The sequence below is a fragment of the Cheilinus undulatus genome, linkage group 9 (genome assembly GCF_018320785.1).
Source record: "Cheilinus undulatus linkage group 9, ASM1832078v1, whole genome shotgun sequence".
NCBI lineage: Eukaryota > Metazoa > Chordata > Actinopteri > Labriformes > Labridae > Cheilinus > Cheilinus undulatus.
This window is the reverse complement of record NC_054873.1, coordinates 17,198,145-17,223,482: the sequence shown is the minus strand read 5'-3', so window position 1 is coordinate 17,223,482 and position 25,338 is coordinate 17,198,145. Positions and strand designations below refer to the sequence as shown.

The 25,338-nt window shown below is 40.7% G+C and overlaps 1 protein-coding gene across 1 annotated transcript in view; it reads left to right on the top strand.

Moving 5' to 3' along the window:
- nell2a (neural EGFL like 2a) overlaps window positions 1-25,338 on the top strand; it is a 152,558-nt gene that overhangs the window by 2,407 nt on the left and 124,813 nt on the right. The window lies entirely within an intron of this gene.

Here is a 25,338-nt window from a genome sequence, read left to right as displayed (position 1 = left end):
CAGCTCAGCTCTGTTGGTCAAGGCTCTAGTACCAATACTACTGATCCATGCATTGATATCATCAATAAATCACAACTGGAATTGCCCATTTACTGTTTTTTTCCAGGGCCCCGGTCAATTCTGTGGGCAGGCCTGGAGAGGAATAAATCCATGAAAATTGCAGCCAATGTCCTGCAACACAGCCTGGGACTTTTATTTTGAAACCTGTATGATATAAGTTAATTTTGACCTGCTTTATATCCTGACAGCCCTAGTTTGTGGGCTTAAGTCAATAGCACTGTGCAAAATGAAGCTGTCAAGGATGCAAGTCCAGGCTTGACTTGTTTCCTTAAAGATTTGTTTTTTGGTCTTTTTTTGCCTCTATTGGAGAGATAAGAGTGGATGAAACCAGGATGAGGGAGCGGGGGAAAAGTCATGGGCTGGACTTGAACCCAGGCCGCCCGCGCACGAGATGCGACCTAAGCACTAGGCCATCTGCGCCCCCAGGCTTTACTTTTTCATATCCTGTCCTGTTATTCCCACGTTACGTCTTTGTCAAGCACTCATTCCAATCCAAATGAGAGCATTTACAGCCCCATCACAGTCACACAGATTAAAGTATGAACTCAGGATGAAGCTTTTGGGCTGTGGAACCAAAGACATGGCAGCACTCAAATCCTCTCAGGGGGCCATCTCAACTGAGATCACAAAATGCACCAAAGTGACAGTGTTGTTTTGGGACAGGGAGAGACGCCACAATCATTTGTCGACAGTTTTCTTCTTTTTCCCACCTCCTCGCTGGCTGGTATCTTCTAATCTCGCTGCACAGCCGCTGAGACAGCAGCACTTCTGCATGGTGCAGCAACTCCAGCAGCTCTGTGAAGGCAGGCCATTTGATGTCCTCTTGTGTAGACAACACTCAGAAGTGCTCCACGCAGGAAGGTAGCACAAAAAAAGCCAGGGAGGGGGGGTTGAGTTATAAGTGAAGGAATGAAAGAAACAAAAGACAGTTATAGGAAGAAGCTCCTGACGCTTTTGGCACCTCTCTGTCATTACGCTCTCTCACTTCAATGCTTCACCTTTTGCGTAGCGAGGGAGAAGGCAGGGGCGTTATTTATGGCAGAGCTCGCCTCCATTCTTCATTTGGGATGTCTATGTTAAGTCAGTGATGCTGGGCGAAAGGGGAGGAGGCTGGGCGAGAGAAGCAAACCTAGGCCTCTGCATGTTTGTGATCAGAAAATAGACAAGGAGAGGCATATAGAGCAAGAGAGAGGGCTGAAAAAGCGAGAGAGAGAGAGCTGAGCTGTCTGCCAGCTGTTTGATAGACTGTGCTGATTCCACATGTACGGCTGCTCGGCTGGCTGGGACCGGCAGACAGGCCCACGGTGACATTCCGACGCTCATTAGATAGCAGCCAGAACACATCCATGGCTGTCCTCGCCACCGCCTGCCTGCCTGCCCAAAGGGGAGGCTGTTATCTCTGGGTGCAGAGGGTGGAGGCAGGAGGAGGGAGAGCTGAAATAGAAGAAACAGGCCGATTCATATGTGGATATGAGCATGCGTGTTCATAAGAAATTCACTGCTGTATCTTTCTATCTGTCTGTTTTTTGTGTCTGAGAAAACAGAAGAGCAGTGAGCAGTGGGGGATTTTCTGTTTAGTGCACCCCTGCTGATGCTTTTGAAGGTAGCTGTCAGCGCTACATTGCATGGCATTAGGAGATGTGGACCTAAGGGAGAGGAGGAGTGGGGGGAGAGAAACACCCCCAGGCTATAGTGCTCTCATGTCCTGATGCCAGGTGATGCTCAGCCACGCCACCTCATTAGCGTTGGCCTCCTCCTCTCTCCATTGCCTGGGCTTTTTTAATATCTCCACATCCAGATATCTATCTGTCTCTGTGTAAACAAGCGTGGGGGGCCACACCCAGCACCCGCTCCCCTCCCCTTCCCCCTACACACATACACCCACTCCCTCTCCTTTCTCCGGCTACCAAACTCATTCCAAGTGCAAACAACACAATTGCTAGAAGCATCCTTTCAGCTGCAGAGCAAGACTCCCTGTAATTGTATCCTTGTGTGAATTCTGTCTGTCTCAGAAGCATGTTCTCCCTCCGACTGTTTGAACACTACCGCTAAGGTGATTCTGTGTATGTTGTGGTGATTATGTCCCCGACTGCAGCGACACTGAAGTGTAACAGGATGGAAGAGGCTCATTTATAATACAGCAACACTATGAGTGTGTTTTTCAGGGGCTGTGTGCGATTGTGAGGTTGTTTTCCTGCATTTATCTGTCTGTGTAACACACATAAGTGTTTGAATCCGAATGAAAATGGTGTGTTTCCGCAGCAAGGGCTACACTTGACAGCTGCTATTACACTGGTGCTGCTAGTATAGCTCAGGCGTCTATAGGAGGGCAGCTTCTGCACTCTCTGCTGAGTTTTATTGAGCTGGTTCATGGGGATCTGTTTTGTTTCTAACTCCTCACTTAAAGAAAAGACAAGAGAATTTAGCTACAGGAATCAATAAGGTTAATTTAAAAGAGGTTAGTGTAATAGTCATGTCGACTTTTGTGCTCTGTTTAAGCTGTAAGACGCTTTGGATAAGAGCCAGCACGATCAAACAGAGCACATAGTGCAACAGTCTCTCCCAAGTTGAGAATATTTGTCTCACTGCTTTAGCCGTTGTACAGTGCACTGCAGATATACTTCAGTAACTTTCAAGCAAACTTTCTGTCTTTTGACAGTTTTCCATATGAAGTGTTTTAAAACAATACTAGAGGCAGAAAGTAACCAATTACATTTCAGTCAGGAACACTCTCGATATACATTTAACCATTTTATTGCAAAATAGATATACAGTTTTACATTTTTTTTCAATTTCGAAAAACCTCTCAAATATTGCTAAAAAGTGTTTTGTCTCATGTGGAGGTTTTTCAACCGTTTCGATATAGAAGTACACTATATTACCAAAAGTATTTGTTCATCTGCCTTGACTTTCATATGAACTTAAGTGACATCCCATTCTTAATCCATAGGGTTTAATATGACGTCGGTCCACCCTTTGCAGCTATAACAGCTTCAACTCTTCTGGGAAGGCTTTCTACAAGGTTTAGGGGTGTGTATTTGGGAATTTTTGACCATTCTTCCAGAAGCACATTTGTGAGGTCACACAGATGTTGGATGAGAGGACCTGGTTCTCAGTCTCTGCCCTAATTCATCCCAAAGGTGTTCTATCGGGTTGAGGTCAGGACTCTGTGCAGGACAGTCAAGTTCATCCACACCAGACTCTCTCATCCATGTCTTTATGGATCTTGCTTTGTGCACTGGTGCACAGCCATGTTGGAACAGGAAGGGGCCATCCCCAAACTGTTCCCACAAAGTTGGGAGCATGGAATTGTCCAAAATCTGTTGGTATGCTGAAGCATTCAGAGTTCCTTTTACTGGAACTAAGGGGCCAAGTCCAGCTCCTGAAAAACAACCCCACACCATAACCCCCCCCCCACCAAACTTTACACTTGGCACAATGCAGTCAGACAAGTACCGTTCTCCTGGCAACCGCCAAACCCAGACTCGTCCATAAGATTGCCAGATGGAGAGGGGCGATTCGTCACTCCAGAGAACGCGTCTCCACTGCTCTAGAGTCCAGTGGCAGTGAGCTTTACACCACTGCATCTGACGCTTTGCATCTTGCACTTGCACTTCATGGCTGAGTTGCTGTCGATCCCAGTCACTTTCACTCTGTTATAATACCACTGACAGTTGACTGTGGATTATTCAGGAGCAAAGAAATTTCATGACTGGACTTGTTGCACAGGTGGCATCCTATCACAGTACCATGCAGGAATTCACTGAGCTCCTGAGAGCGACCCATTCTTTCACAAATGTTTGTAGAAACAGTCTGCATGCCTAGGTGCTTGATTTTATACATCTGTGGCCATGGAAGTGATTGGAACACTGATTTTAATTATTTGGATGGGTGAGTGAATACTTTTGGCATTATAATATGTATCGCAAAAGTGCAATGGACACATTTTTTTCCACATTTACAAATCACAGGATGTAATGTACGGTGTCACATGACCAGTTCACTCCAAAACAACATGGCATGGTCCGTGTGGACAGAAGGAGAGATGAAACTTTTCTTAACATCTTACTTATACCCTTATATGTGGGTTTTGCCATACATACGCACTTTGCCTCTGGGCTGCCTCATCTTTTGTTCTAAATTATTAAGACAACCGCTGTACATACAATCATAACCATACCAAAATGCAACAGGTTTTGAACGTCAAGCTTGCTTACAGTGGAGTCTCGTGAAATGAGATTTTAAGAGAACTGTGAAGCTAATGTCCGAAACTCCCTTCAATGGAAACACTTTCAAATCGCAATTGTACTTAGTCGAAATTTAAGAGAGACAGCTTTTACTTTGGTAAAAAACTGTAATTGAAACTCAGCTAGTGAGAAGTATGTCATATTCAAATGGACTACTGTATTGAGCAAAAGAGCTGTGATTGCCTGTGAGGGCTGGGAGGCGATAATTGGATCAGCTGGCCGTCAGCTGATCATGGCTCAGCATGTGACAACTGCTCCCTGCATGAACAAACCCTGAGCTTCAATTACTCAAATTACTGTAGATGAATAGATTTTTTGGGGGTGCTTGTTCTTCTTAAATACATTTGTAAAACAGTTCTTTCACTTCTACTGAAGTTGAAACCAGAGTAACTGTATTTTTCTTGAGTGCAATAATCTTGTATTTTTTCCACCTCTGTTGACTATACAGTAGCACATAGCGAGAGAATTATTCACTTGACAACTCAAAAGAGCTGATGACTACTGGTACTGGTACCTCTGTTGTTGATTTTGATGTGAGACATATTTGCAACATGAGAGAAGTTATCCACTGAGTTAGACATCCCACATGTGACTTTAAGTGGCCCCCTGGGATGGATAGTGCATATTCTTTGTCAGTATGCATTGCCTTAGTTTGAGGTTGAACCTCTGCTTTGTTACATATGTAGGAGACCCACCCTGCCACAGATTTTCAAAACCTCTCATTCATCATAGAGAGAGAATGATTCCACATCACATCCATAAACAGCACGAGTTAGGGTGTTGATAGCTCAGGGTTAAACTTCTCAGAGTTGGTTTGAACTCTATTTTGAGTGAAATGGACATCAGCAGGGGAGTTTAGTGATTGCGTCTAGCATTCTAGCCTAAGTGCTCAATTCTGGTTTATTTAATTAATTCTGTTCGCACTCTCTTTCAAATAAAGCCTGTATGCAGACTGCCATGTGAACAGGTCACAGCCCTGAGCTGACCTGCATGTGCAGTAGAAAAACAATTACACCATGCACAGCATGGTGTTTACTGGGAGTCAACATGGACACAGTTGGAGTTTGATGCTCCTCTTCAGCTGCAGCCACAGAGCTATCCAGCAGCTCTGGTGGCTTCTTACTTGTTTTGTCCCCCAAAATAAAGTCCAGCTTTTGTTAAACAGACACGTGAGCTGACCATGACTACCTCATTGATTTGAATCTTCAAACTTAGCTTTAGGGCTTTTGATATTCCTTTTGCACTGCAGCCACATCCTTCTATGGCCATGTTTGGCCATTTCTATCAAACATTTTCAAAAACAGGCCATTTTACAATGCAGTCCTTTAAGTGTTGCTTGTGTATAAATATCGCCTCAAACACGAGGTCTAACACCTCACTGTTTGCCACCATCACTGCTGGCTTCCATATTTATTTTCACTAATAATGACTGACTCCTTCCTCTGTAGATACTGTCACCAGGTGGCACAGCACTGTGAGGTGTCGTTTCAGAATGATGTCAGAGTCACATTCAATAGGAACGCTGTTTAATTCCAAAAGATCAGATATGTGTCTGATTTAGTACCACATGTAAAAATGGACTGAATCTGTTATGAGATGATCAGATTTAATTTGACTTGTGCTGTTTACACCGTAAGAAAGATAATCAGATCTGAGTCAAGATGCTAACCGGGATTAGCATTTGCCTTTTAAAACATTGTCAACATTAGCTTAGATGCTAAAAAGGCCAGTCGGCCTCTTCTCTAAAGTTATTTACTTTTTATGTGACAGCTATGTGCTATATTGAGTTGTTTTACCATGTATATGTGCATGAGAACTTTGTTAAGACATTATTTCATGTCTTTTACACTAGAACAAAAAAAATAAGAAGAATCCATACTAGAGCCCTTAACTCAACTCCAGTTTCTTGGGTTTTTATTCTGTGGATAAAGATAGTAGCTATCCGCTAAGCTGTCCCGTTAAGCGAGAGCAGAATAGTTAATATTGGCCGTATGTTTTTATATTGCAATAATTTTTCCCAATATTGAAATTTAACTTAATATACGATTATTTTTTAGTTCTTCATGTAAGTACCATTTTTTGTGCATTTAATTTGCAAGTTATGGTTTTCACTGTGCAACATTGCATCTCATATTTTTTAAACCATGGTAGATTTTTGAAAAGTTTTTCTCTGGAGGAACAAAATCAAAATGCTCGTTTTTGCTAGTTGCTGTTCTTGGTAAAAGATTTCTGAGGCAGGTAGAGCGAACATCCTCCTCTCCATAACACCTAATGATGTGATCTTTTTCTCCTTTTCATATGAATATTTCTCTCCAGCCAGTGTCAAGTTATTTAAGTCTTTAATCTGATATGATATAGCCTTGTAAGAGAAGTAGACAGGTAGCAGGTGGCTAGATACATGTGCAGGTGAATGTTAAAGCGCTATGGTGGAGCTGGAGCTGTTTCCAACACAACAGGACTTTACTCAAGTGATTCACTTAACAACAAAGTCTCCTCTGACCTCAGACAAACTGCTAATCACTGTTTTGGGCCAACCAGCTCCCGGAAATTACTCCTCTGACCAGTCCACTTACACAAACAGGTGAGCCACCCCATTTCAGCAAACCTAGAGTGCACTCCTGATATTATTAGTAACATTTTTTAGTTTGTAGAATAAACCAACTTAGCTGAAAAGAGGGAGCCATGCAGTGAATGACAGTGTAACAAAACAGCACTGAGCTTCTACCTGTGTGTAAAGGTGCCATCATGCACGGACCAGAATGTTGCATTTTGTTTAAATACGTCCGCTCTAATGTATCTCGGTTTACCAGAGTTTTTTGCAAAACACACTGCAGACTTTTCCAGTGCAAATGTTTCTCATACTGTGCATTATTATTCAGAAAATGGTGCTACTCCTGATCTGCATGGACAGTTGCATCACAAATCGACTCCAAATTATTCACGTTTTTGGACTGTTTATCAGTATTATCTTTGGCCTTCAGACATAGCCACAGAAGGATGATGCCAGTTTAGAAATTGACTGTTGCCGAGTAACCCAAGCATTCTCCTCGCATAGATGTTGTCAAGGGCTAATTATGCACAGCCTTACCATAATTGGTTGGTTTGATTCATACCTGGAAAGATAAAAGATAAAACAATGTAAATACAAAGGATTGTGTTTGATTTGAGGATTCAAAGCTACTTTTCCTTTTATTTAACTGAGTTGAAAAGGAAATATTTTAAAGCAGGCATCATGAAAGATCCAACCCTTATAGACAGAATATTGATAAACTTTGTGATGTTTCCAAGATAACAATAATGATATAGAGTGCATTTAAGTGGATACTAATTTCTTGGAATATACATACTGGCTAAAAGGAGATCCCTTACAAGTTATCTCAATGAAATAAATCAAAACAAAATCTCCAGCCAGCACTGAAATTTCCTCCACAGTTTAGCTGATGATAATATGATGCTCCTGCAGTCTGAGTCAGACACAACAGTGGAGGGTTTATTTTCCAGTGAGAGACAGTATAAAATTTCCTCTTGTGCTTCTCAGACAGTGTTTCCTTGCTGAGTGGCGCAGCAGAGGGATGGTGACACAAAGTGGGGATTGTAAAGTGGAAAATACTCAGCTGATGTGAGTAACTCAGACTGCAGAAGAATCAAATTAGTGTAACAGCACAGATGGATGGAGGAGGGATAGCCCCCAAGTTCCTCAAGTCACCACTCTGCGGGCAGTATGGACGGTAATAACATTTGCAGCAAACAGTGTCTTTTCTTTGGTACTTTTAGGGATTTTAGTGCTGTTTCTGAATGGACTGTATGGCAACAGCAGAGGCTTGTTGGTTTAGAGAAGAATTTAAAGCTCCTGCGAGGGACTTTTATGTGTCCTTTTTATGAGAGGGGTCTGGCTGCAGACCACAGATCTCAGACGCCCCCTCTTGTTGACCACTACTGTGAGACGCCGCCTCTGTCAGGACTGAAGTGATGTAATTTGTCTGTACAACGTATTACCTTCATTAGCTTTGGCTCAAGCTAACATAACTATAGCTATGTAGTTAATGCTACTATGCAGGTCAATGTTGCTATGTTAGCTTTAGCAGCATGAGTTTTAGAAATGTGAGTTTTAGCAAACATAGCTAAAGTAGCCAATGTAGCAAATGTAGCATAAGCTAATGTAGCTATTAGCTTTACCTCCTAGAGCTGCGTAGCTATTTATGTTTATGGGTTTATGAGATTCGCAAAACTGTAAAAGGTGTACAGTCCTCAGCTATGTTAACTATGTAGCTTACATAGCTAAAATAGCTTAGTTAGCTTTTGCCTTAGCTACCTTAGCTGAGTGTTTTATGGAGGAAAAGTTCTGTTCCTGTAGGCAGACTGCTTAGTTGACTTTACTGTAATTCGGTTTTGCAGGTCAGGTTTTTGACTTTTAGCTTTTGGTATCTTAACCCTTACCTTCACCCTAACTGGAAGTTTGATCTGATTTTATTTTGAAGGTTTTAGAGTGTATTTCAGTCCTGACTGAGGCAGTGTCTTACAGTCTGCAAGAGGGGGCGTCTCAGATCTGCAGTTGTCAGCAGACAGCCCTGCCTATTTTGCTGAAGGTCCTTTAAGGAGCTTTAAGTTTGGTTTTTCTTTCATCTACTTGAGCAGTACTTCTTTTCCCATTTTTCAGACTGAAACTCAGAACCATGTGTCCTAAAGTTCTTGTTGTTTTGTACCGGGAACATGCTGAAATAACATCAAAGACTGGAAAATCAATAATTCAAGAGCTTACAATTTCAGTACTTAATGGGAGATAAAAGGACTTCATTTTCCTTCTGTACCATCTGTTAACTAATGTTTTAAGGGAGAAGCTCATCTTCCTTTTAAAACAGACAAAAACATCTGTTGTAAAATTCATGAAGATTTAACAACAACGTTTTAGCCACAGTTCAAGGTTTCCTTAGCGGATTAAAATAAACATCTGCCAAGTTAGTCTAGTTGCAAAAATAACACCTTTGTTATAAATCTTCTTTGGATTTGTATTGGAAAGAATTTTATTTCTTGAAACTCTCACAGATTTATTTGCAGCTTGTATGAATGAGAGGAACGGTCCTGTTTTTTTAAATATCTGTCTGAATAGACTTTAAATAAATCCCAACCTAAACAGGAGACTGTGTTTCAAGATATGTATTGGTTTAAATGTAGTTTTTCTTTGTCGGTAGTCTAGTAACATTTCTTATTGTGCCTTTTGAAAGAAACTGACAACTATTATTTATGCCGTTTTAGTTAATTTGCACTGGGAACATGCTGAAATAATATCAAAGAATGGAAGATCGTCTCAATTATTTAAGGAGAAAATATTAGCCCTCAATACAGCTTCATTTTATTTTCTCTGTCATCTTTAACCAACACCTTCAAGGGGAAACTTTTCTTTTTTTTTTTTACCTTAAATAAAAGAAGTCCATTGTGTTAATTCAGGTAAAGTGAGAACATTATGTGAGTAAATTAAAGTAGTAAAACTGTCATATTCTTTTTAAGTGCATGAAAAAAGCTCACTTAAAAATGTTTTGATTTTCTACTGGGAAGACGAAATAAATCACATCCTTTTAGTTGTTCAGGGGATACAAAAATAGTTAATAAAATACAGTTGTGGGCAAAGTACGAAACCATATGATTTAAGTCAAAGTAGAAATACTGCTGGTCAAATGTTGCAACGATGTAAGTGAAAGTTGCTCAGTCATATTATATCTTCAGTTTAAGAGACTTGACCTGGTCTGGTTCCTCTTGGCCAGCTCTTTCATCAGGGGTCTGTTTTACAGTACATGCTGCTAAACACTTGTTTTGTTGCCACAAATTAACAAGTTACTCCTCCATTTCTGACGTCCATCTAACTTTATGCTCCATGTTTACTATCATTGCCATGGCTGTATTTATGTTTTACTTCCTCCTTCAGTCAGCTAGCTTCCTGATTGGCTATTGCTCCTTTCAATGCTCAGGTGTGCCTGGCTGTCCTTGATGCTCACTGCACACAACACGATTTTTAGTTGTAAACACTGAACATGTTTAATATTTATGACTGGAGTACCTCTGATCAGGTTGGACAGGGAAAATTTCCCTTGTAACACACCACACGACAATCTGGCAAGATAATCTTAAGAACCACCCGATTATCTTGACTTTGGTCGGAAGGAGGGATTCGGCCTGACAAGCGGCACCATTATCATGTTGTGAATGGCCAGCTTTTTCATCTTTGCAAGAACTCAAATTAAATCAAGCATGCTAGTCTAATGTCTTGTAAAACATATCCAATCAAACCTGATTTATACTCTAACATACTCTGTAGGTTTGGAGCAGACCACATGCTCTTTGATTGTCCTGCTGGGTAGTACAGAGTGACTGCCAGTCTCTGAGTAATACAGACATACTGTGTGTTCTTCTGAATGATATAAATGGCTGTAGCCAGCAACACAACCAATCAAATCTACTTGCTAGCACCCAAAACTATAAGGGCCTGTGTTCACAGCTGCTGTTTTTTTGTGCTGACAGTGCTCATTTTTGTTACAAAATTTATGAAGTCAATCATTTTCTGGAAAGACACCATCTTCATCTGTGTTTTTTAGTCACTGTGCTAACTGCGCACTCAATTGAGGAAAGTTTAACCTTTGGACCAGCACCACCACCCCCGACTCACTGGCCAATTAAAATCAAGAAGAAGTGGGACTTCTGATAATGGTTGGAGAAAATCGATCCGATGTTTCTCTCTGAGGGTCAAGTTTCAGCTCTACAGTTGCTGCCTATGTTACAACAGAAATCTTTTACACATATTTTTCAAGTTATTTTTATGATATTTCTTGAATCAAGGAAAATAATAAGCCCACATTTAAAAATGGAGAAAAGCAGAGAAAAAAATGGAGAAAAGCAGTGACCTAGCAATGTTAAACACTGAGAAGAAGCGCCTTGAAACAGATGTTGAGAGCACTGCTAGAGCTTAAAACACCAGCTGTGGATATTAGCCAGGGCGTGTGGTCAAACAGTTTATAGCTGTCACAAGATTTGAAATTTTTCATAAACACGGTCAAATCTTGGTTTATAATGCTCTTTTAAACTGGGATGAACCTCCTAACAGTAGAAGCCACTGTAGCTTCAGTGAATGGCTGCACAATTTAAATGGGCTTTCAGCCAGATAGGGAAATAGATGCCCAAGAACATCCCTAACCGTTATAAAAAAAATGGCACTATAACCCAGGCTCTTTCAGAGTCACATTCACCTGACAAGTCCATATAAACAAAAAAACAGGCCTGCATTGTATTAAGTAAAAAAAATGAACCTATTGGACAAGTAGAAATTGCATTATTTATTGAGTGTCTTCTTTCTTTGCCTAGAAATTAGTCAAGTTGCTTCAATATGAGCTTTGACTGTGTTTCTCTTCCCGCCATACATCCTGTAGACACTGCAGCACATTGTGTTGCATGAAAAGTTATCCAACCTTTCCAAACTATTGACTGACATTATCCCCAACTCCCTGTGGTCAGAATCTCTTTTACTTGCTGCTTTCTGAGGCGCGCCTGATCCCCCTCTGCTCCTCACGGGACGACCATGGAGGGAGAGATATTTCCGTCCCCCACCCCTCAGGGCACTTATACAGTTGGGTGGCTGGAAGGCTGTCATTAGCTCTGTGTATGTGTGAATGTCAGACAGGCGGTCACTGGAGAGGTGATCTAAGAATTGGGGAGAAATTGCTGGCCAAAGCAGTCCTGGAGGTGCCCTTGGCTCAGTTCAGTATTTGTTCCAGAAGAGCAGAGACACAGTGGGTGGAGGCAGTCTGATGAATGCAGATTGACTGAGTATGGTGGAATATTTAAGAGCTGAAAGAGAAGCCTTTTTAGGGGGCTGGTGTATTTTAACAATATCTACAATGTATAAAGTATTTGGAACCACTTCACTTTTTTCTATTTTGTTATGTTGCAGTCTAATGCTACATTAAAAATATATATATTTATTCTCATTAAGCTACACTCTGTCCCCAGAATTATAAAGCTGAAATGTCACATTCACAGAGGTATTCAGACCCTTTTCAAAAACACTTAAATTTAGCTCAGGTTCCTCTCATTTCTCTTAGTCAATGCTCATATTTCTACACCTTGATTGGAGTCTGCCTGTGGTAAATTAAATTGTCTGAATATGATTCTGAAAGGCTTACACATCTCTTTAAAAGGCCTCACCACTGACAAGGCATATCAGATTAAAAACCAAACCACGCAGTCAAAGGAACTGCCTGCAGAGACAGGATTGTTTGGCACGACCAGGACTCTTCCCAGAGATGGTTGCCTGGCCAAACTGAGCCAATGGGGGAGAAGGGACTTTGTGAGAGAGGTGATCGAGAACCTGATGGTCACACTGAGCTCCAGAGATCTTGTGTGGAGATGGGACAAAGTTACAGGAGGATTAACATCACTATAGCTCCCATTGATTTGGGCTTTATGGCAGAGTGGCTAGACAGAACCCTCTCCTCAGTGCAAAATGCATGAATGCCTGCTTGGATTTCACATGGAGGTTATTGCAAAGTGCATGCCTTTGTGCCCAATCCAAACTTTTTGCTTGGATCTGTTTTGGTTTGTCTACTCCTGCATCTAAACTTGTATTCTGTTCAAAGGATCCACACATGAAAGTTACCCAAATCTAATCTGAAATGATCAAATTCCATTAAAACTTTCAAAGCAAATAGATTTGCCAGATTCCATGTCTGTCATCAGGCAGACCCATCTTGCAATCTGAAACAATGTGTGCCCAGTATGAGAACGGTCCTGACCAATCTGTGTCATTTGAGAAGGATGAGGAAGTAACTGCTGGTGGGGTTTAGCTGTTTGGAAAACTGGTAGTAATGGCTGCCACTGGTGTAGCAGTTAGCTTGGATGTAGCTGTAGTATAGCAACAGTTTTATCTGAACTGGACCACATTTCAAAAAGAGCAAAGAGCAGCAGTGGAAGCTTTTCATGGCAGAAAAAATGTCTTTGCTCTTCCCCTGACCTGCTTTGGCATGAGTTTGCAATAGTTACGGGAAGGTTTTGGTTATACTGTGCTGCTGGTGGAGTGATTAACCTGGATGTAGCTATAGTGGCAGTATTATCTGAACAGGGCCTAATCTATTTAGTAAAACAAGGGCAAAGACATCCAGAGAGTAGCACAAAGAGCTTTCATGGTGGAACAGATGTTTCAACATGTAGGGTTTAGTTGTATTGCAAGCCAGAAACTGCCACCGGTAAAGCTGTTAGCTCTGATGTAGCTTTAGCGACAGAGATCTGGACGGCATTTCCTTACTGAAAGATGAAAATAAAACCACACTGAAATGTTTTCTTGACTGGTAAGATGTTTTTGCACTTTGTCAGTTTAACCGCTAACAAGCACCAACATTCATGACACTAAAACATTGTCTTACTGTCGAGCTTAAGTTACTCACCGGAGACGGGCATGCCTGCTTCTTCATTTTATCTTGTCGCTCTGATTGGCCCAAAATGAATGTGACAGACAGACTGTTTGTCCAATCACCTCACAAGATGAATGTGAATTACATTCCATGCAGTGGATATATGAAACGTATACACACTGCACAGTATAAAATTGACGATTCTCAGGGCTGTTGGATGTCAAAACCCTTCAATCGTCACCAGTGGGACCTTTGTTTTAATTGCTCATGAAACATAGGCAACATTTTGTATTGCACTTTAAACTGTGAAGGAGCTTGCCTGCAATTTTTATGACTGAAAACAGGAAATTAAGGTCTTCATATTGTTCAATTTATGCTAGTATCACATCAAAGTTGAAATTCTGGTCCCTAGTTTGTGCATGCATTCACCAGTCATGGTTGTGCATATCTTGAGTTGCCTTCCTTTATATTGGCTCAGTGGTTGTAAGCAAGCCAACATGTCTGCATGCATCTGTCTGTGTTGCTTTCTCCTACACCTGTTTGTGTGTTCACAGACTCATGTGTGTGTGTTGACAGTAATGAAAGGTTTGGAGTTTGCTGCCGGTGGAGAGTTTATCATTACTCTAATCCCTCTGGAGAGATATTCTCTTGCCTAACCCTCCCACACGTATCCTTCTGCGTTCTCAGGCCGGCAGATAAAAATGTGTTGTTTGAAACATGCTCTGTCATTTTTCAAACGGGAAAACATTACGCAATGAGAAAATAACACATTTTCACTTGTTTTACTCCAGCATTGCATCCCTTCTCCTGCTGGCTGGATCACTGTGTTTATCCCATCCTCTCCTGGCTCGGTGTGTTTAGTGAATCTCATGGCTCGCTAAAAAGATGGCTGATTTGAAAAAACTGTTAAAGAGTTGTTGTAAAGATGTGGGAGGTGCTATTTTGTTCTGTCAATCTACCAAAGACCAAAAACATGAAAGTCCTCTTTCTTCACAAAAAAAAAAAAGTCTAAAATCTTTTATCTAATGTCACCATAACTCTGTGCAGCCAATGTGCAGGAGGATTTTATTGGTTAGAGCTGAGAGGTTTTGAAGTTCACTCTTAAAAACTAAAGTGCCAATAAAATATATTCACCCCTTTGGAAGTTTTACCCTTTTACTGATTTTGTAAATCAATCATGGTCAAAGTAATATGCCATTTTTTACAAAAAAAAAAACAAACTCCATAATGTCAAAGTGGAAACAGCTCTCAATAAAGTAATGTCAATTAAGTTAAAAACTTGTAATGTAACAAGTGCAAAAATGTTCACCCCCTGCATTACCTGGGTCTGGAAGGGCAAGTCACTGCTTGACCATTACTCCTGGCTACCATTACACCATGCAGACAACTCCAAACAACTCGGAAAATGTTGAAAAGTACAAATTAGGGGATACAAAACGATTTCCAGGGTGCTGAACATCGCCTTGAGTTCAGTTAAATCAATCATCAGGAAATGGAAGAAAAATGGCACATGTGTAAAACTGCCTAGATCAGGCCGTCCTCACAAAACTGAGCAATTGTGCAAGAAGGAGACTAGAGAGAGAGGCCTACCAAGACACCTATGACTACTCTTAAGAAGTTACAAGCTTCAGCAGCTGAGATGGGACAGACTTTGCATACAACAACCTTGGCCTGGGCTCTTAAAAACAGGGGGCTAGGGACCCCTTACAGGGCAGCAAAATTTCCAAGGAAATTTCCCACATAACCCTCATGCTGATAAACCATATGTCAGCTGCCATTTGTACTCCTAGATGCTGCATTTTAAACTCTTTAACCTAAATACAAGCTCTTGTCAAATTGATACTGTCATCATATTTTCTCAGTTTAGCTGGTTTGGACCTAGCATCACTTGATGAAGTAGGCGTGCTTAAATATTAATCCTTTGTTGCCAGCTGAACCTGCACACCAACTGTGTCCTTAGGCAAAGTGACTGATGCATGATGAGTGATAGATTTACCTGATATGTCAAGATCATATCTCAGTTTTTATAGGCCCAAAGCTGATTTATGTGGGAGTCATTGATTTAGTATGGTTGTTTTATGGTACTGTGACCTCTATATGTATTTATTTGCTTTTTAATAACATGACATTAGTTTAATAATTTATTTTGAATTATTTTCCGGACCCCCAATATGTGGCTCAGGGACCCTTAGTTTTAGAACCATGCTTAAAAAGTCAAAAAATTATGGGAGAGTTGCAAAGAGAAAGCCACTGTTGTATAAAGCTCATTAAACTTTAAAGAGTTTGCCAAACAGCATGTGGAAGACTCCATGGTCATGTGAAAGAAAGTTCTTTGGTCTGAGATCAAAATGGGGCTTTTTGGCCTTCAGACAAGACGCTTTGATTGGCAGACACCAAACACTGCACATCACCACAAACACACCACTGTGAAGCACAGTGGTGGCAGCGTCATGTTGTGGGGATGCTTCTCAGCAGCCGACTCTGGAAGGCTTGTAAATGTAGAGGGTGAAATGAATTAAATGAAAGTGTCAAAATGTAGGGAAAAGAAACAAGGTGAATGTTCTGGAGTGGCTGAGTCAAAGCCCAGGCCTCAATCCAGTAGAAAACTCGTGGGTAAAGCATGGACTAATTGGATTATAGAGACTGAAGGTTGAATGTCCACATCAGTGGGCCTCATGTTCATTCATTACTTGTGAATGTGATATCTCAAGAACACTATCAGGGGTTTTCTTTAAACTTTGCATTAATGTCCACTTTAATTAAAGGACTGTCTTTCCCTTGTAAATGTGATATATGAGAACACAGGGATTTTTGTTGCTTTGCCCACTCTGCCACTCTGGCTTAAAAATGAACCAGAAGAGTTTTTAAGGTTTTAGGTCAGTTGGCCGTGTGTTCTTCTACTGCTTGTGAATGCGATATCTCAAGAATGCTCTGAGGGATTTTTACCTCCGCCAAGGAGGTTGTGTGATCGGGTGGGTTTGTTCGTTTGTCAGTTTGTTTGTTAGCAACATGATTCAAAAAGATGTGGACAGATTTTGATGAAATTTTCAGGAAATGTCAGAAATGGCATAAGGAAGAACTGATTACATTTTGGGAGTGATCTGGATCACAACCTGGATCCAGGAATTTTTTGAAGGATTCTGTACTATTGGGTGATAGGGCTAATGGTGGAGGTCTGCGCTCTCAAAGTGCTTTTGTAGTTTTTCTGTAGCTTTGCTCAGTTGTCCACTCTGAGTCAAGGACAAAGGGGTTACATTTTAGAGACTGAAGGAATAGATAAGAGTGCTGGTTTACCTCATTTGGTAGAGCAGGTTATCCTTATACAGAGATGCATGTTCTCAATGCAGTGGTGGCAGGATCAATCCTGGTTCCGAGTCGGTCTGGTGCATGTCTTTCTCTACTCTCTCTCCCCACATTTTCTGCCTCTCTTCAGCTGTCCGATCTAATAAAGTCAACCCCCCCCCCTCCAAATAATCTTTGAAAAAAGAAAAAGATTACAGGTACCACTTTGTAAAAGGAAGACTTGAAAATATGATACCATAACCAAGTGGCTATAGCAAGTTTAGAGTCTCATTGTTTCCATACTTTTATATAATTCAACAGCTCTATTTTGCAATGTTCTTGTGAATTTGTTTTGAGATAACATGTAAAAATTACATCAAAGCTCTGCAGTTCTTTTAAATTATATAGCAGAATTGAGCTTTTAATAGTAAATGAGGGACAAAATGACTCATTTTTTTCTGTGTCATCTTCAGCCAGCCTACATTCTTAACCAGCTCTGAATGGGACAATACCTTCTCTTAGGATTGAGGCTCTTTCAGAAGGAAAACATGACCATAAAGGCTTAATGTGTGCTTTCTGGTATAGCGATATCTGGCAGATCTTTTCTTTTTTATCAATCTAATTGTAAAGTGGTGTCTCTTTTCTCTCAACCCTCTCTTTTCTTATTTTCTATGACCCCACTTTTTTATTTTACTTTCCTCCCAAATTTAGAGAATCTAGAATGAGTATAAAAACAGCAGATAAATAGCGTAACTTGATGCTTTAGTATCTTTTCCACCTTAAAATAGTCATTTCTGGCTGACTGCTGGGGTCAGCCCTGCACATGGGTCTGTATGTGCCTGCCTGAGTGACCTAGTGATCGAATGAGTGAGTGAATGAGCGGTGATTCTTTCAGAGTACAGGAGGAGTAGTGACATCTAAGGGCAGTTCATGAAGTATAGTGGACCTTCCACTGACACCATGCTGTGTCTATAGCACTGTGGATACCTTGTTTGGGGGAGTAGATGGAGCTACTCCTCTCCCCTGTCCTGTTTCAACAGGCATCCCAGATAGTTTCAGTCAGCCATATTCTAGGTTTTAATCTAGTCTTGTTAAGTATTACCTAATACTTTTATGTCTTTCTACTTTCTACTTTCTACTGGGTAAAAGTGTCCACCATACCCACCTCTGACCACAAGGTAGCCAGTCAGAACTCAGAGAAAACACCATTAGATGTGTCTGTGCCACTTACCTCTGAGCTATTTGACAGTTTGGGGAAACATGTTTTTTGGTAGCTCTACACATTAAGGGAGGCCGTGCCCTGACCCGTTGCAAGGGGCCGTTTCTAGTCAAAATGCCAGGGCTGAATTTCCTTCCCAGTCTAGCCCTCGCTGAAGCTCACATTGCTTGAGCTAATGCTAACCTAGATACACTGGCTTTCGTAGAAATGTAGACTACGTAGCTAGCGAAGCTGCATTAGCTTTAGCTGAAGCTAACGGATCTAGAGCAAGCTGTTTTTAATATTTAACTTTAAGTGTAAGTGATCATTTGTAGCCTGTTTTTTTCTCTGGTCTTCACATTATTAACAGTGAATTCCCAATTTACTGTCTAATCTGTTGCTCTGTTGACTTGTAACATCTTCTTAACCCCCCCGCAGACACTTCTGTCTGTACAGGTCTACCGCTGCTCTCAGTCTGATTGGCTCTCTGCTTCCTGTCTCTCTTTTCAGTTGTGTTTTGTTTTATTCTCAAAGTTTCATACCCGAGTGCACTGGAAGCTTCTGGTTAGTGACGCAACGAAAGTTCTGAACGAAAGAACGTGCTTTTGAGCGGCATTGGAACTTTTTACAGGGTTTAAAGCAGCGTCAACTTTTAAACAGGGAAGTCTGCACATTAGTAGATGGATTCAGCGTTTTTTGACCTTGTATATCAGCACAACTCTGCATGCAGGTGACTGTGCTTGTATCTGTGTGTGCTAGTTTGTGTGTGTGTGCACACATAAGGAGAGATAGAGACTTTGCGTTGTCTTATTAACTAATCCTGGATCATTTAGATGTATAAAATAAGAATTATCATAAGCCCAAGACATGCATGGCGCAAAGAAACAATGACATATGGAATTAATTTGCTCTATTATAAACGTACGCTTTATGTTTCTGTTTTATTTTTATAAATGTTGCTTAGCCTTTAATGTTTGCAATGCAGTTATGTCATGAATGCACCTGCCAGATTTTGTCCTTTTGATCTGTCCTGAGAGAGTTGGCGTCTTGCAGCAGTGGTCTGCAAGAGGGGGTGTCTGAGATCTGTTGTCTGCAGCCAGACTGTCTCGAGTGCTGGATAGTATTATTACCTCTGCCAAGGAGGTTATGTGATTGGGTGGGTTTGTTCATTTGTTAATTTGTTAGTTTATTAGCAACATAACTCAAAAATTTGTGCATGGATTTTGATGAAATTTTTCCGAAATGTCAGAAATGGCATAAGGAAGAACTGATTAGATTTTGGGATTTATCAAGATCACTGTCTGGATCCAAGAATTTTTAAAAGGATTCTTCACTATTAGGAGATAGGGCTAATGGCGCTCTCTGAGTGCTTTTCTAGTTCTGTATTGTTACTGGTGTCATTGCTTCATGTTAAGGCGCTTTACTTTCCATAGGAAGTTATCTAACCCAAGTCATATCTCATGTTTGGCATATAAACCTGTCTCAGCTAGCATGCAGTTAATTGTCCTTTAAAAACAGTTTTCAAACACCATGTGTAGACATGCAGTCATAATTACACAGAATCTGGTAGTATTACTCTGCTTTGTTCGGTCTTTGGCTTCTTATAAGCAGTACATATACACTGTTAAACCATCAGTGAGCACTGAAACTTATTCCTGCATGTTCTAGCTTTTGCATAATACAGCTCATGAAAAATATAGTTCCCCTTTCCTTTATTTCAACTTAAGATTTTTGCAGCAAACATTGTTGTAAGTCACATTTTTCTGTAGAAGAATTGAAGTAAAAGGAATACAAAGAGAACTCTTCCTCTTTCTAACATGTAAACGTCCATTGAATAAATAAAGGCAGGCGAGAAAACATTGTGTTAGAAAAGGATTGTAGCAAAGCAGGGTGTATCCGGACTCTCAAGCTGTGCTGCAGAGCACCTGTTCTAAATGCTAAATATGTGAGCCAGCGATTGGTGCAGAATGCAGTGATGAGACTTTGGAGGGATTACAGCTGTGTGGGCACTGGTGGTCAGACAAAATAAGACCACATTAGACAGTTTAAGATTAGAAGTGAAGCAGAGGGATGGAAACTGTAGCTGGAGTGTAACCATTAAAGCACAATGTGCCCAGGAGAAGAGATTAGCTTGTAGCCCAGAGCTATGCTTCCTAGAGATGCTATTGAGCCCCAGGCTTTTGAAGATCTCTAGTCAGCTAATAAAACAGCCTCAAAAATACAGTTTTCTCACAATCAGGCAGTCCTTGTATCTATAAACATCTAGGATTCATGGTGAGAGCTGTGCTATTGTGCTGAAAAATGTGCTGATTGGAATTTTACACGCCACATCATCATTTTCAGGGTATTTTGTGTCAGAATTTCACATCAGAGTGGTCATTAGGAGCAGGTGGCTGCCCCATCCAGGCGCCTGCCAATAGATAATCGACCGAAGGGCCCCCCCTCAGCAGGGCCACATTGATTTGGCAGAAGTGTAAAGCTCGCAGCACTCATCTGCTGCTCTTTCATGTGTGTTTTTTGGGAACGCAGAGATGTTTCTGCTGCTTTAGCTGTCTTAATATTCGTTTGAGGGTGCGTAAAGAGGTTTGAAATCATCGTGCTTTTTCATACCCAGACCAATCTCATCTCTGTTCCTGAATGAAAAGATGCCTCCACCCTCCAATCCCCCCGAGTCCCATTTGAGGCAGCCCCATTCCCCTCAACATATATAGACCAGCCATGGGAGTCATCCACTCGTAGATCAAAGGGCTCATGGCTGGAGAGCTGCGGAGCAGTCCACTGTTAGAGCTTCCTCCGCCCTCACCATCCCCCTCCTACTCATCAGCCCTCTCCGTGTGAGGACCCCGCCCTGGCACCTGCTCCCACAGCGCTCATTCACTTATAATTGAGATGTCAGCATTCGCTCTTTCAACACATGGCGTGGCAACAGTCTGACCATCACATAATAGCGTTGAAGCTGGGAATCTTGTTTGAGTTGAGCTCAAAGAGGCTGATATATGCTTGTGTTTTTAATACCTCAATATTTCTGTTAATAATACTTAATATATTATTATTTATTTTACCAATTCAGAATTGAATTTTTGAGTTTCTCTCAAACTATATGTGTTAAATAATGGTATATGTGATCAGATGTAATTATTATTTTTGTGCTTATGTAGTTTACATCAGAATTGACATACGTACAATGTAATTGCCTAGAGGATATCTGAGGGTGAGGTTGTTCTTTTAATTGCATTAGGGAAATATAAATAACTAGAAAAGCACTCGGAGAGCGCAGACCTCCGCCATTAGCCCTATCCCCAATAGTATAGAATCCTTTAAAAAATTTCTGGATCCAGACAGTGATCGGATCACTCCCAAAATCTAATCAGTTCATCCTTATGCCATTTCTGATATTTTGGGAAAATTTCATGAAAATCTGTCCATAACTTTTTGAGTTATGTTGCTAGCAAACAAACTGACAAACTAACAAACAATCAAACAAACCCTGCTGATCACATAACCTCCTTGGTGGAGATAACTATAGAAATAGAAACAGGAATGAAATGAGACGTATATAAAAAAGAAGTTAAACAATGTAACAGCAAAAAGCACTATAGACAACAATTAGAAGTATAATGGCTCAATTTATGGCTCAGACCAGCCACCTTTAGTTGGCAACCTTTCAATATAATTATACAATTGTGGATTAATTACATAAGTTTAAAACTGTAAGAAATAATTTCTGCAGTCAATGAAAGCCAGTTCCAACAATTAAAAAGGAAAAAATCTATATTTTCATGTCCATTCTTATGGCTTGTTCTTATTAGTACTGATGGTTCTTCTTTTAAGCAGCAAACTGGTGGAGGGGCTGCAGCTGCTGCAGAGGGGGTGCTGCTATTTGCTTAGAGCTTATTTGTGTTGTGTACTTTTACATTGTTGTATAGGCTATAAAATCTTACAGTTCATTGATTTGATTCATAAACTTAGACAGTGGTTTGCAGAGTTTATGCTGTGTTAGCTTACCTGTGTCATCTCTACCAGGCATGTTCACTTGGTGCTGTGAGCTCCTAACAAAAATAAATGTGCATATTTGGCCACGTGAGCTTCTAAAGCTCCCTGTTGTTTACTGTAACTTTTTCGCCGACTCCGCTCTCGTGGTCCATCTTTCTCTCTTGATTATCACTTTGACTGTCTTTGGTCAGAGGGATTACAAAATGACATGGTAAAAGTGAAACCAATGTAACAGTTTTGTTCCCAGTCAGACGGACACAGATGGTCCGCTCTGCTCGACCAACCGCCCTAAAAGCAGCCTAGCCCTCCGGGGAACTCTCCCGGTTCTCCAGATTAGCCACTCTGGGCCTGGGTGACTACCAGTGTTGGGTAGCGTTACTTTTGATTCTAACTCATTAGATTAATGTGCTACATGAATCTAACAAGTTAGATTCATGTAGCTTCAAAAATACTGAGTATTCTTTTAATGCTGTCCTTTCTGTCACAAGCTCAACATGCTAGAGACTTGCTGTACTGAAACAGCTGTGTTTATCTCCCACTGGCACGCCACTACCTACCAATGTGCGTACAGAGAGGACAGGACAATTGGTGCTGGTGCTTCAGGGAGCTTCTTTCTTTTTCTTTCTTTATTTTTTTAGCCAAAGAGAAAGGGAAATGTGTTTTTTCTGTCTGTAATGGAATACTTTTATGAAAAACTAACTGACTAATAACAACTAATAACAGATTACTTAAATTGTAAAACTAACTTATCCCAAATAAGTGGTAGAAACTAAAAATGCGTCCCAAACATCACTTGTTGCACAGTTGCAATAATAAAAATAATAATGCATGGTTTACAGAGTCCCACAGCACACCAGGACTTGAGGACCACTGACTGAGAATATTTGTGAAAATTGTAATAATACAGTTTCTTTGGATATCACTCTCCAAAATCAGTGTTACATTGTGATCTACAAACTAAAAGATACCCAACAATACAAAACAGAATAATAAGGGGATCAAAGAAGTGAATGAGATATTCTGTATGGATATGGATGCATATACACATTTTTTTGCTGCCCTGGGTTGGATTTAGTCCATAATTGATGAACAGCAGAGAGGAATTAATACTCAATGCGCTGCATTTTTAGCTTTTTTGAGAGATGAAATAACAATTAGAACACAAAGCAAAACAAAATAATTTCCAATCTTCTGTGAGATCATCTTCAACAGTGGTCGTTTGGATTTGCTTATTAAGAGGGATCTGTTGATGGCAGCAGATTATTGCTAGGCAGAACTCCTGTTGCAGTCATTGGACCATCTGTCCCACCTCAGCCAATGACACTGGAATGATTCTCCCCCTGGCAAATGTAAAATGCATGAAACTGTGCCCTGTGCATCTCCTCTGGTGAGCGACAAATCTAGTGAGCCTTTTGTGTTTACACAGACATTACTCCAAATACCCCCCTGATAGGTTTTGAAAGCCTGAGAACTAACGCTAGCATAGCTCGTCCTTACTGTATGCATAGAAAGAGGAGAATTTACAGAGAATGATCTCATTACATCTTATAGAACCAATGAGTTCACCGAATACAGGCCTGCATCATGCCATTGCTCCCTGTTTCGTGTTGCATTGTGTTAATTGGCGACTCCCACCAGCTGGAAGTAATGTTAATACACAGAGGAGAAGCCGCCACGCTAGCTTCCTGGAGCGCTTAAGTGTGCCAGGGCATCTTGCATGCATCCCAAAGCTGGAAGTGAACTCTTTGATGTGATTGCTTCTGAGAAACGTCATCATTTATTGATGCTTCCATTAAAGTAGCATAGACGTCTGTGTAGAGTCAGCGAGGAGAGAGGCTTGGCACTGGTGGGACCGGGAGCTTACCAGCTAACAACACAGAAAATGCCCTCCCATCCACACCAGCATCGTTAGCCCAGACTTCTTCTCCAGGAACTCTCGGCTCCATATCTCTCCTCCTACAACAAGCTGAGGAGAAAATGTTTCATCCACTTGTCCAATTTACTGGAAAGCTGAAAGAAGCCAGCATGTTTGGGTCAATATTTGGTAGTGTGAAGTTGTTATCTCTTCATTGTGGCAAGAGAATGGCTTGACCTCAAGACAACATTTAAGCTTCAAATTGGCTTCAGGGTGCTTTTCTTGGTTTGACACGTGCCTTCAAAATTCAATGAAATGACTCCAGCAGATATCAGGCCTTTAATATATGCTGGTACTCAATCAAACTCAACCAGAAATATCAACATTTTTCCAGGAAATATGAAATGTAATGGCACATTTTTCCATCTCCACATGCTGTAAGCATCAATTTTGCATTCATGAATTCAAATTCATCAAGAGTTTATGTGAAGGCATCAAATATTTACAGCATATGGCCGAAGAAATCCCAACCCAGCGTTCTGCAGTTTTGTTCTGCAAGTTTCTTTATTTAATGACTTGTCTTCTTAAAATGTGAATGCCCTGTTTTCACTTCTCTACTACATGTTTGGACAGATTTTCATGATATTTTAACTGTTATCCTTAATATTACATATGCATCAGTGTCATATTAGTGTTTTTATTCCTGAAATACAGGGTACAAAAAAGCATGACTGCCATTTGCGTTCAACAATTCTAAACTGGTCAAATCATTGGTTGCTGAAAAAAGAGAATGAGTTTTGGATTTCAGTATTGGGATTTAGCCTTATATTTTTCAGATATGGTGTGAAGCACCTTTAGTTGCTCTGTGTACAAATGCTACTCTATAAATAACCTCGCTTTGACTAATATTTTGATTTTGAAATGGAACTTGATATGAATGCACGTGCATTCTGTGACATAATGGCTGTAGATTTGGTTTAATTCATCCATAATACTTGGAGTATCTCAGCTGTAATGTGAATGATATGTTTAGGTTTTGTTGAACTCTATTCATAAGGAATTCGTAGCTAAATAGTGGAGGCACTGCTGATGATTTTGTGCTCATTATTTGTAACGAAAGTCTTTGTAACAGTAAGAAATCATGCATTTTAAACACACCATGTTAATAGGAACCCCAGCTTGCTCCTGATGGTTCAGGCAGTAGCTTACATTAGTGTTAGAGTGCATGAATGAGAGGCAAATTGTAAAGTGCTTTGGATAAAAGTGCTTCATAAATGCAGCCGCTTACCATTTAGACATTTGAATAATTTG